The sequence below is a fragment of the Aptenodytes patagonicus genome, chromosome 21, assembly GCF_965638725.1.
Source record: "Aptenodytes patagonicus chromosome 21, bAptPat1.pri.cur, whole genome shotgun sequence".
NCBI lineage: Eukaryota > Metazoa > Chordata > Aves > Sphenisciformes > Spheniscidae > Aptenodytes > Aptenodytes patagonicus.
The window spans coordinates 4,408,774-4,421,240 of NC_134969.1; positions in this window are offsets into that span (position 1 = coordinate 4,408,774).

Here is a 12,467-nt window from a genome sequence, read left to right on the forward strand (position 1 = left end):
TGGCTTGGACTGTTCTTAATGCCTGTCTAATTTCTCTTGCCTTTATTTCATCTCTCATGTGGTTAGTGTCAGCAGAGTACTTGCTGTGCACATGCATGCGTTTGTATTTAGGCAGTGTTTTGCTAATGGCCAAGAATTTGTTTTAAGCATCTTAATTCAGATAATTAATTCAGACTTAATTCACAAGTGAAAAGCGAGAGATTTCCTTGTCTAAAAGCTAGATCGCTGCAGGGTGTTTTGAAACTCTGGGCTTACTAGGAGGCCCAAAATGGAGCATGTAAGTGAATCTACTGAGATAAATTATCTTTGTTATCGTCTAAAAAGTAGTGCTATACAAAAAGGGGAAGAATACAGCAATCTTGCAGTCGCTGCAGAGAAAAATAAATTTTGGTAAGCTTTTCTTGGTAGTGAAACCAGAACTAGCTGCATAAAACTGATTATGTGTTAGACTTCTGCGCTTAGGCTTGAATATTGTTGCTTCTGCTAATCAAATACAGACTTTGCTGTGGTAGTGACTAAGCAGGAGACAAGATTTCTTGAGTAAAAACGCACCACTTTTATAGTCGCTACTTACGCTGTAGAGCAGAGCCAAACCAAAAACCCTAATCTGTGAACGTCTCCTTCAGTAGCTTTCTCAGATGGAATATTTTTTCCATCTCTGCTTGGCCTTTCCTGGGACTTCAGTCTCTGTTCTCCATTAGGTTCAGTGACCTGTTTCAACCTGTGCTGTTTTCAGAGGGAATCCAATGAAAACGAACGGGGCGGAGTTTCACATCAAGAAGTTTTCTGTGTCTGGAGCGCTAGAAGTATTCTAGAATGGCTGGACGCACAGAAAACGGCCAGTTGGAAATGTACCAATATGAGCTACTTTTCCATCTTGCATTATTGTAGCTGGTATGTCTGACAGTTGCCCTAGCAAACGTAAGAAAAATAATGTTTAATCATCTTGCATATACCCCACCCAGAAGCAGCAGCTTAGAAGCGGCCAACGAAAATACCGACAACTTACCCGAGCGACCAGGCAGTAGGATGCAGCTGCTGAAAGGCTGCGGCTCCCCAGCAGTGGGGACAGGGAGAAGAGGTCGTTGACTGTCCAGGGCGTTCTCCGAGAGATGCAGCTTGTGAGAAGCCCTGGGACATCCGCGCGCGGGGTTGAGGTGTTGGGGCAAAGCAGAAAGTCGGTCAAGGATTTACAAGAAAGGCTGTTAGGGTACCGTGACGTTGTTCTGATTTGCTCTGCCTTGTCCTGTGGAAGAGACTCTCCTCGTCGGGAGCGAGAGCGGTTCAGGCGCCTGAGCCGAGAGGGCTGGTGGCAGGTTTGAACTCTGGATCCCCCAATGAGTCTTGAGTTTTCAAGTACCGGAGGGAGATGAGCCTTGAGGCTCATTGTGGAATGGTCTGAGACTTGGTCACAACCTGGGTGACGCTGTAAGCGCTCTCTGGATGGTGAAACTGGGATTTCACCCAATAATAATAATGTAATTATCATTGCATTAAAGTAATATTTTAATTAAATGTTTTAAAACCAGACATTTCGAAATAGCCTACCTTGCTTTTGCAGAGCCTTATGTTGTTGGGCTTCTACAAAGAGAATGAGCAGTTCCAAATGAGTCGGGTTTTGAACGGGGTGCCGCTGGCCGGGTTGCCAGCTGGAATGCTCTGGTATTCTCTGCGAGCGTCTCTGTGGTTGGAAGGTCTCTTCATCCCCTAGTCATAAAATAAAGTACTGCTAATAAAGTGTAATTGCAGGGTTTCTTTTTGTTGAAGAACTTGCTGCTTAACTATCCCTTAGTTTTTTCAATACCTAGAAGCCTAAAAACTGAGTGTCGCTGTGCTGTGCGTTACTGTACAGGACATTTTTTCTCCAACCGAGCAGGGAAATTACTGTTTTATGTGGTAACTGCCACGTAAGTTTCTCTGTAGTTACTCAGCCGTGCTATCTTACTGCTAACCAGTGAACTTCCAAACCTCATTACATCGCGGGTGTACTGAATCGACTGCCTTAATGTCTTTGCCACACACGTTACTTCATGCTGATACCCTAATACGCTTTGGAAAGTATTGACGCTTTCGTTTTTGCTACAAAACTCCTGTATTTTCCTTTATCCTGGTCTGAAATCTACTTGCTGATCAGAACGTCCCCTCTCCCCGATAGGTGTAAAAGTTGCTGGAGAAGTTTTAAACCCCCCTGGACGATCTGTGTCTGGGCTGAGTGAGGGTTCTGCCTGTCTCTTCTCTACATAAAGTGACGCATACATTCCCTGCTGCAAGATTGGAACCTCTTGCTCCATCTAAGGTGTTTCCCACTGGATGTGCCCTTGTGCTGGAGTTATTGGCCTGTTGGGCTTGACTCGACACGCAGGGCTCATCTGTTTCTCCTTAAGCAAGTAGAGGGTAAGGGATGCTAAAGACAGTAAATCCAACTAATTAGTTCTGTAAATTAAAAGCTAAAGAGCAGGCAACCCTGCGCTGCAATCCATGCATGTTTAGTGGTTAGAATAGCCACAAAGCTGCATCTCCAGCTGCCAGAACGCCTTAAGCTAAAAATAAGTTTTTCTGTCAAATAGTAATCATTTTACATGGAAAACTCTGTATCTGCTGGGAACGTGATTTATGCTGCCGGGTGCATTTAAGAAGCTGGCCTGTCGGGTGGTCTTTGCATCAGCATGTGTTTTGTCCTATTTGTTTGAGCTTACAAAAACTGGAGACCACCAGTGTTTGATGGAAACAAAGCTGACACGAAAAACTACCCAATGATCTGTCGAAGGGTACCAGGGCTATGCAGTAATGTGCAATTATTTTCCAACATAAAAGGTGGAGAGCATCCTATTTTAAATCAAGCTGAGGATTTGAGCATTAAAAGAACTGGGAACGCGCGACAACAGTTGCCGCTTGCAGCTGACGATTAGGAAAGGCCATGGATTGCACTAACTTTAGGTAAAAATACAAGTACTGGGTGTAGAGACAAATAGTACCGTCAGAGCTCGGTTGCGTCCCTGGGCTTTGCTCAAGTATCCTACCTAGGAATATGTCTCTCTTGTGGGAGACATCATGCTCTGTTTTTTGTCCACTGTTCTTCAGTACTTCTCAAATGTTGGTATTTTGAGGACCAGCAATGACATTTTGGAAGGGTTAAGCAAGCTGGGATCCTGGTAATGTTCGGACAGCCGGATCACTTCATTTTAGATGGTTACTGTATGCCTTGAAAGCTGCGCTAGGCTGTTAGGCAGTGCTGGGTACGTCGGATGTGTCCTGTACTTAAACTAAGACACGAAAACCTTTTGTCTTTCTCTAATTACCCCAGTTCTGAACATTCACTGTCAATTTACGTGATAATTTTTCTTGTTCTGCTGCCTGATACCTTTCCCAGCTTCATTTTATCCGTCCTCTTACAGAAAAACTTGACTTGCACAAGGGATGTACAATGAACCAGAAGCCTGATGCAATGTGCCGGGGGAATCTGTTGCTCGGAGTTGCAGCTGCTTGTATGCAAAGGGGAACAGCCGCATCCAGGATCCAGAAAGTCACCACTGACAGTAGAAAGGCAAATGAGTAGGTTCAGCGTTCTTTATCAGGCCTTGAAGAAGTAGTTGTGTACCAGTATGGTTTAAATCCATGTAAAATTGGTGGCTATGCCACTGAATTGTTTCTCAGTTTATTAATTTCAGCACAAATTGTCTGGGAAATAGACCCGAACTGCTGTTATCATTTATTTGCCTCTTAATAGGTAAGATTGCAAAGAACGGCCGAGTTCTTAACGGCGCTGAAACCTTTGGCAGGCTTCCAGCGGAGCCTGCGGATGATTCTTGTTTTCCTAATACTTCAGATTTTTGCTGGGGTCTTAAGAACATTTAGGTTACTGAGAAATGATAGAGCAAAGTCTCTGGACTCCCCAAAGCGATGTACTAAGCGACAATTAAAACTGAGTAGAAGTTAGTGTGAGCTACTTGCAGGCCAGTGGGTCGCTTACCGTAATCCTACAGAACCACCTTTACCCCAACCGTGTTTTTACTTTCAAGTGAAAGTGGATTGGGCTAAAAAAACCGTAAGAGTTTCAGGATAATTTCCTCCTGCAGCAGTTTTCATCTTGCATTCACAGAGCTCAATTATATTTGGAAAAAGTGACAGTATACTCCTCCCGTCAGCCGAGCCCTGCCATGGGTGGGTATGAAAAGGAATGAGGAAGGAAAACGGACTAAATTTCAGTGAGCGCACACAGTGAATATTGAGTTGCAGGATCATTTGTGTCAGAAGAATCACCTAGCTTGATGGCACAGGGATTTCATTGTCCCTAAATCATCCCAGATATGGTAATACCATACCCAGGGACTAATATTGCTGACTATAATTTTTGAGAAATGGGTCCTTATCCTGCAGTTCGTAGAGATGAAATGGAGCGGTAGTTAAACTCACAATTTACAATGCGAGCCCATCCTCGTTGGCAGGGGATGGGAAGGAGATGGTACAGGGGGAGCTGATTCTGAGTAAAGTTTGATCAAGGCTAATGAGGAGGAGATACCGACTAATAAAGAGCTTTAATAAGTTGACATTAGGAAGACTTCTAATGTGAAAGGCTGGCGCTTTTTTTTTTTAAACTATTATGACAATTTTGGTTTTTAACCATCTCCTTGCAAAGGGAATTTTTAAGGTGCTGGAAAATCTGTGGCGTGACAGAAGAAATAGCCACAGAAAACATAAGGGAAAACTTCCTAAATGTGAGATCTATTAAAATGCATTAAAGACCCCAAACAAGAATGTTTCATCGTCTTAGGTGCATAAAACCAGCCTGGAGAAAGTACTAAGAAAACGTAGAAGGAAGGGTCCTGCAGTGGCCGGAGATGACCCAGGTGTGTAACAGCTCATCGCTCCACCTTCCAAAGCACCTGCAGGTACTGGAAGACTTCGCTTTTTGCCACCGGATACTTAAACCCCAAACTTTCTAGGTTTCCCCTTCTAAACAGATTTGATAGTGGATTTTGTTTTGTCTTACTCAATTATCCCACTGAGTTTACTTTTGGATTTTTAACAAATTTCCCTCCAGGCAACAGCTCTCCCCTGCTTTCAAGCTCGTTGGTTGCTGTTGCTGTGCAGAGGTGAGTGTATACAGCGATCATGAAGCAAGAGAGGAGTTACTATTAGATTACTATTAATCTAGTTACAGTAGATTACTATTGTAGCATTGCCCAGACAGGCGATTTTGTGTGCCTTTATTCTAATAAAGTGGTATCTCTGTGCTTACTGTTGATGGAAATAAGTGTTATCTCAGTATAAGAACTTATGTACATATATTAGGGGTTCCTAGTCTAGCCTGAGGACTGATTGTAAACTTAGGCAATTAAATTAGGTTTTCTCGTAATTTCCTTCTTACTGGAGATAATACCAGAGATTGTTACTATGTTGTGGGTGTTTGGTGAAGAGGTTTTGTTGGACTGCAGCCTGGTTCGAGATGCCCACGTTTCCCTGCCGCACCGAGACCAAATCAGCTTCCGTGTTGGCAAGCCCTGCAGAAATCAAGGAAGGAAAATTCCATTGATACTGAATTAATTTCTCTTGCAAAAAATACCCACGGTTTCAAAAGTAAGCTGGGTCTGAGGCACGTTGGCAGGGGAAGGCTGGATTTGGCAGCCTCGCGGTACCTCCTTGCCACGGCCCAGTGGCACTTGTGTGGTGCTGTTTTTCTCATTAACCACCCCTTTGATTAACAGCCTATTCCTTCCCTTCACCACATGGTGGTACCAGGAAACACAGAATCGGTGCTTGGAAGCCACTAAATGGCAGGCAGCGTCCAAATGCAGCACAAGCTGCCTGTTAGCAAACTTGGGAGACTGGAGCCTGGTTTATCCTGATTTATCACAATCTAATGTGTGTTATTTGCTTTTAGAAAGCAGGAGGAGCGCTCCTCCAGCAACCTCCACCCCCCCTGCTCTTCTACCACCTTCGGAGGACCGGCATTAGACAAATCATAATCGCCTGAGCAGTGTGAGTCCCCTCTGAGCCTCTCTAATGTATCTATACAATCACAGTATGCGAGCGCTTTCCGGTTTTTACGTTTTTGCTTGAAATCCAGGCAGAGTGCTCAATTCATCATCAGTTTACAGGCATAGCTGACATCTCGCAGGAACCTATCCGTGGTATAGCAAGCCTTTGAACTTAGGCTTCCCAAATTCTATTTTAAGAATCACTGGACCATTCCATTTCTTCCTTGGGCAGTTATTGCAGCTGCTGTGGCACATGTCCTGAAAATTTAAGCCTAAACTAGAGCTGCCGCTATCCATCTCGTCTGTCTTCAACTGGGGAAGGGATACTTTATCTTAAACCCAGATTTAAATAGGTATCGTATAAGCCTGGTCACTTTTAGGCATGTTGGTACAACCTACTTATATCAGACTTGCTGAATCTTCAACCTGAGATTACAGAATAAATTGTATTGGTCAAAGAAATAACACTTTATTGAAAAGCTTCCTGCGCTTTTTGCCACGTCTCCTTTTGCGTTTGTATGTCAGTATTTTGAGTGTGTGTGCTTTTTCTCTACAAGCTAAATACAATCTGGGAAATCAAATCGCAGTATTTGTGCTAATTCACAACGCTCCTTAAGAGTCTGACTAGTGTGATTTTTCTGATGCTGTAAAACTCTGTGCTCACTTTGCTAGCCAGCAACTTTTACCAGCATTGCATTTGTTAAGTCTCCCAGAATGCTACCCTATGACATGTATTGGGCTGAAGTAATGCCATCAATCGCAGAGAGCTGTTTTTCCTTCACCTTTTACATTATGAAATATCTCAGTCATTGGGTTATCTCCTTCTAACACATGCTTTCCATGTTTACCTTTAGCAAGGAGCAGTGCGTAAAGTTGGAAGGGAAGCGGCTGCTTCCCAGAGTTGGCGAGATTGCATGTGGAGCACTTGACACCCTCACGATACTTCCTTGAAGTGGATGCAAAACGGAAAGATGAGCTCCTGGTAAGCCAAACTCATTCCTTTTCTTCAGTTCTCAGTACCTGCTTGGGGCAGGGATTTATGCATTTATTGGGGCGGGGATTTATGCATTTATTGGATGAAGTGGGCAAAACACCACCCAGAATTATAGGGAAAAGGCAGAGATTTCCAGTCACTGACAAGTATAAATGCTGTGGCGTGAAGATGTAGGAAACATTGAAACCAAATGTTTCAGGGACATCTGAGTGTGCGCTGTACTGAAAAATATGATGTAGATTTTATTCACGTCTCCATTAAACAGGCCCTGTCACCATGCCCCGCCAGTTCCTAGATAACAAACCTACAGTGATTATTCAGTGATTAGCAAAATGAGCAGACTGAGGTTCTTATCCGTTTGCATGGGAGTGCTTTGGGAGTTCGGTTTATTGATTAACTCGGTAAACGAACAATTTCTGTCAGCAAAGCAAGGATGAGCCAGCCTTAAGCTGAGCTTACGGTTTGTGTTTGGGGAGGAGAATAATAGGCCAGCTCAGCCCAGAACTGGGGATGCTGATAGACCCTTTCCTCCTGTCATTCAGAGAGGTGGTCGGGCTGGCAGCCCCGCAGCCGCCTGAGTGAGCACACTGGTTGGACTGAAGTGTACTGGCCCCAACTAGGTAATATTCTATACAGTGCCTGGCTTGCACACACGAGTAAACAGATTGTTTAAAATAAAACCCCCCAATGTCATCCCAAGGTCCTTCTCACATGCTGTGTGCTCGGCACTGGGTTTGTGCGTTCGCTGCCTTTGTGCACCAGAGCGGTGAGGAGTGCAGTGATTTATTTTTCAAAATCAAAGGCGTTGGGTTCCTGCCCAGTATGAAGAAACGGTGTCTGAGCAGGTAGCTCATTACACAACCAGACGTAGGTGAAGACAGAACTGTGGCTTCTTTGCACTTGTGTGCAGCTAACCCAGCAGCAGTTCCCATGCACAGTTGCCTTATGTAAGTCTCTGTGCAATACCGGGCTTTCCTCGCAAGAGGGATTCTTCCAGCATCGCCACCTCACCCACACTCGGGTTCTGCAGAATTTTTGCATTTCAGACACAGTCCCCGTCTTACACTGGGAGGCAAATAACTCAATTTTCCCCATGACTGGTGCTAAGAACTGCAGGACCAAGAGGGGTAACTAACCGATGCTCCGGGTAGGCTGGTTTACCCTGTTCTTTATCCAGACTGGTTTGCTTTCTGACATAACCCTTTCACTTCACTGAACAATTAATTTCTAAGGCCATAGTGATGATATTTAAACCCATCCATTTCTGTCTGTGTAGTGATGATATTTAAATCCACCTGTATCTTCCTCTTCCGAAACGCTTCTGGCAGCAGGTGAGCTTGTGCCAGCAGCGAGCTGGTGATGTTGTAGAAGGGACATTTGTCCGTTGGTAATTGACTCCCATATTAATTTCCAAGGAGCTGGCAAGCAGCTGCCAAAAACCTGTTTTCCATCTCTGTTGATCAATATTACCTTTCAACAAGTATATGGTGTTACTGAGCGTTAACAGCTAATAGCACTGTTTCTTGCACTATTTTAAGGACTGTGGCATACCCCAGAGTCCTTATATTTGAGAGAAGACTTTTTAGTTAAATAACGTTACATCAGATGTTATTTATTATCCGTTTCCAACACACTGACCCTACTTCCACTGTATCTTACGCTGGGCTGCTGCCACAGGACATTTATCTCCAACATTATGTTAGTGGCTTCTTAGGTTAAGGGGAAAATGATTCTGTGCAGGCTTTAAATAGACAAGTAAGCAGGTCTGGCCAGGACTTTCTGAAACTAGGTTGTGAGCAAATATCTGATTTCCCACAGGAAAAGGGTGAAAGGAGTCGTTACCTACCATGCAAGTCTCACTTTTGCTGTCACTGAAGTCAGCGGCAAAACTTAAACCATGTTCCAGAGTTGGAATCTTTTAAAATGCTCACTGCCTCTGGCAAAACCTTTATTGATACAAAGCAGCGTGCACTGAAGCTTTTATCTATCCATTGGGTGACAAAACACCCGTCGCTGAAGTTTTTACTTTGTAAATTGCTGTTCCTCAGTGGCTGGAGGCGCACGTGTGAGCAAAGCAGAGGAGAGCGAGACGGGAGATCCCACCGCGTGCCCCACCGACGGTGAGGACGTGTCCCTTGAGCACTCTGGGTGCTGGAGGTTTTTCTGTGCATTGAGCAGTCTTTGTTTATTTTAATTTTTTTATGTGCTTATTTTATGAATTCTTGCATATGAATGTTGGGACACATTTCTCTAGAAAAGTTATTTAGTCCCCAGCAGTAAAACTTTACCATCTGAGCAACACTACCCTCCGCTCTTTACAGTGACAGAGGAAAGACACAGCCGCAGCATAACAAAGAGATGGCTTTCAGTCACACAGGTGCCCACAAAATTTAGCGGAAGAAAGATAAAAGTAAGCTTCTTGCTTTTGACCTCAGAAATTATATTTTCTGAGCAATTCTGGAGTATGACAATGAAATGAGAGCAGCACACAAGAATCAGGCAGGCGGATTTTTAGCCTGCTAACAGAAAACCCTTTGGGCTGAACTTTGAATGCCTATATAGTCACTAGAGAATCATTCTGAAAGAGGATTTTTCTAGTTAAGGATCAAGTGGTTCCTCTTTCATTAGCAGAGGTGTAAGTACTCTAGGTAAACTCACCGAGAAATGCACCAAGCCTCTCCTCAGAGAGCAGAAAAGGCCCAGCTGGACAGTCCTTACATTTCTAATATAAAACACAAGTGCCTCTTTTGGAAAGAGGAATGTCTAAAGAGCAGTCTTCAAGCTCCCTTCCTTTACTCATCATGAAGGCGAGAGGAGGAAAAGAGCAATTTAAAAAGCAGAAACAAAAAGTTCCTCCACCATTAGCAAATGCTCTTCTGCTGTCAGGTATTGGTCCTGTCCCCGGGGAAGCAAAGAGGAAATATTCTGAAATAGCCAAGCAGCAAAGTACCAACCTTGTATTTCTGCACCATTTTATGGTGTGCTGAGAGACATGCAACACTGCAAAATATCCAAGAGCCTCGCTAACTCCAGAATCTGGGGGGTTTTTTTGTAATGCTGATGAGGGACAGATAGATTTTCTTCTGCCAGGTAATCGGGTTTCTGACATCCCTGAACCTGTTGTGCCTTTTGTTCACTCCCCAACAAGGAAACCATTGAGCACCGTGTAGATGTAGCTGCTACCTGACCATGCAAGCCGGCTGAGTCATCTGTGCTGCTGCGCTGTCTTAATCAGTTTCTAAAATACAGAAAACAAGTGTTATTAGATGAGAAGTTGGAGTCCTGCTTCTCTCTCCCTAAATGATGAAGGCACCTCTTTCCCACACCTCTCTAAAAAATCATGCTTGTATTATGTCTTCCTGTGTAATACAGTTGGTTATTAGGCCAAAGTATTCCCAGTCAGGATAATTTCTCATATTTTGGAAGTTTATTTCTCTGGTTATTTTTGTGATGTGGCTTTTCAAGGCTGGATGTGTGCAACAGTCTCTGTTTTGTAAGACTGAGAAATAAAATACTGCCAGTCCTGAGTATATCAGTCTTAAACGAATCAGAAATAAAGTTTGGTTTTTCCCCTAAGGAAAATAGTTTACTGGGGTCTTTAGGCTTCTCATCAGGATTTCTGAAATTCACTTCCAATTTTGAAATGGTTTCTTTTTTTTTTTTTTAAACTTCGGATGATGGCGTCCCAAACTGTGGAATGGGGTAATTAGGAACGGGTATTTGTGTGTGCCCTCTATTAAGCAGGACGAGACTTGTTCAGTTGCATGATGTAGGCTTGAGACCGCGAACACTGGAATGACATTTTCCTCTCACCGGAGCTGGGTTTCTGTTGAAATGTGCTTTTGTTTTCCCCTACCCTGTCTGGAGAAACTGGGACCTGTGTACTGAGGGCATCTATTTGTACCCACTTAAAAGCCCCATCACTTGTTTACAAGTTCTTAAACCTAAAAGAACCATAAAAACCAACTGTATTTAGCACTGTTGTTTACTCAGCTTTCTCCCTGGCTAGGGGACGGTGAAAACAGGCCTGGCAGTTTCACTTCTGTTTACGGTTTCTAATAGTTTTCTCTTTCATGTTGTCCCTCCCTCGCATAGCACTACACTGAAACAAACTGCAAACATATCTGTATGCTAATTAAAAACAAAATTTCCCGGATAACTCACTCTAAATAACTCACCACCTGGGCTGCAAACCTGCTTTAAAAATTGAAAATAAAAAAAAAAAGAAAGCAATTGCTTGTATTTTATATAGGGTTTTGTAAAAGCCTTTTTCAGGTGTAGTTTGAGCCACACTTGACCTCTCGTTTTTTCTTTGAAGCAGGCAGCTGAAGTCACTGGAGCCTGCAGCGTTCTGCCTGGGTGTGTGTGCTAAGGCACACAGCAAGCGCGTGCAGCCAGCAGAGTCCAAGTCCGTAGCAGCTTGTCATGAATCCAAAAGGCTGAGCGAGAGCAAAGGCTGAATGGGCTGTGAAAACAGCTCCTCTGAGGTCCTAGGAAATAGCCAAAGGTTAGGACAGCACCAAATGCAATTGGGCAGAGCATTATCAGACTCACATAGTTGGAATACCGAAAAAGCAAGTCACCTCCCACTCTCCCCTCAGATGATGTTGAGATGTCTAGGTTTGAAACAGATTATTTGCGCCTTTTGTTTGGATGTCAATGGTTGTGTCCTGCGTAGGAACAGGAGTGGACCACCACTCGTTTATTTGCATCCAGGAAAGGGAAGGTAACTGATACGGGGAGGCTGGCAGCGATTGTATCCATGACAACCAGCAGATACGGCCTCGCTGCTTTGGCGGCTCATTCCCCACCACCTCCCCTACCTTCCCAGGGCACATCCTAGCTCTGACGGGTCCCTCTCCTCAAGGCACCCCTTGGCTGCAGTTCAGTGTTCCTGAGAGATAGGTGCAAAATTCACAAATTAAGCGCGTTTCCTGGAGCCAACAGAGTAATCAATTCTGCCAGCAAAACTCTTCCCTGGCTTGAGCCGTGTGTGCTTCAGCCAGGGGCTCCCTGGGAGCCATGGATCTTTCAGAAGATCCATGGAGGAACGGTGTGGTTTACAGTAATACCACGCAGAAGCAGGGTGGGCTTAGCAGGCTGGTAGTTTGCAGAACCAGCAGGCAAAATGCAATATATAGTGCAAAAGAAAAGAGTTCCAGATAGGCTAGACACCTTCAGAAATGCAAGTGAGCTGAGCAAGGTAGCATGATGCTCAACCTTCGCAGGAAGTATCGGCAGAGGTTAAAGGCGTTTGTTCTATGAATAAGCCTTCAGTTTGCACAAACCCCGTGCAGGGGAATGAGAGCTGCCTGGGCTGTGCTCCCCGAGGAGCTCTTCATCCCACTGCCTGCTGTGGTGTAGTTTCTGCATTCCGACCGCTGCCTGGACCTGCCTTGGAAAACGCTGGCATTTCAGGCAGCTGCAATCGCACGCGGTGCTAAGGAACGGAAAGAAATCTGTCAGAAAAGCAAAGTGCAATTCTGCTGTTAAAC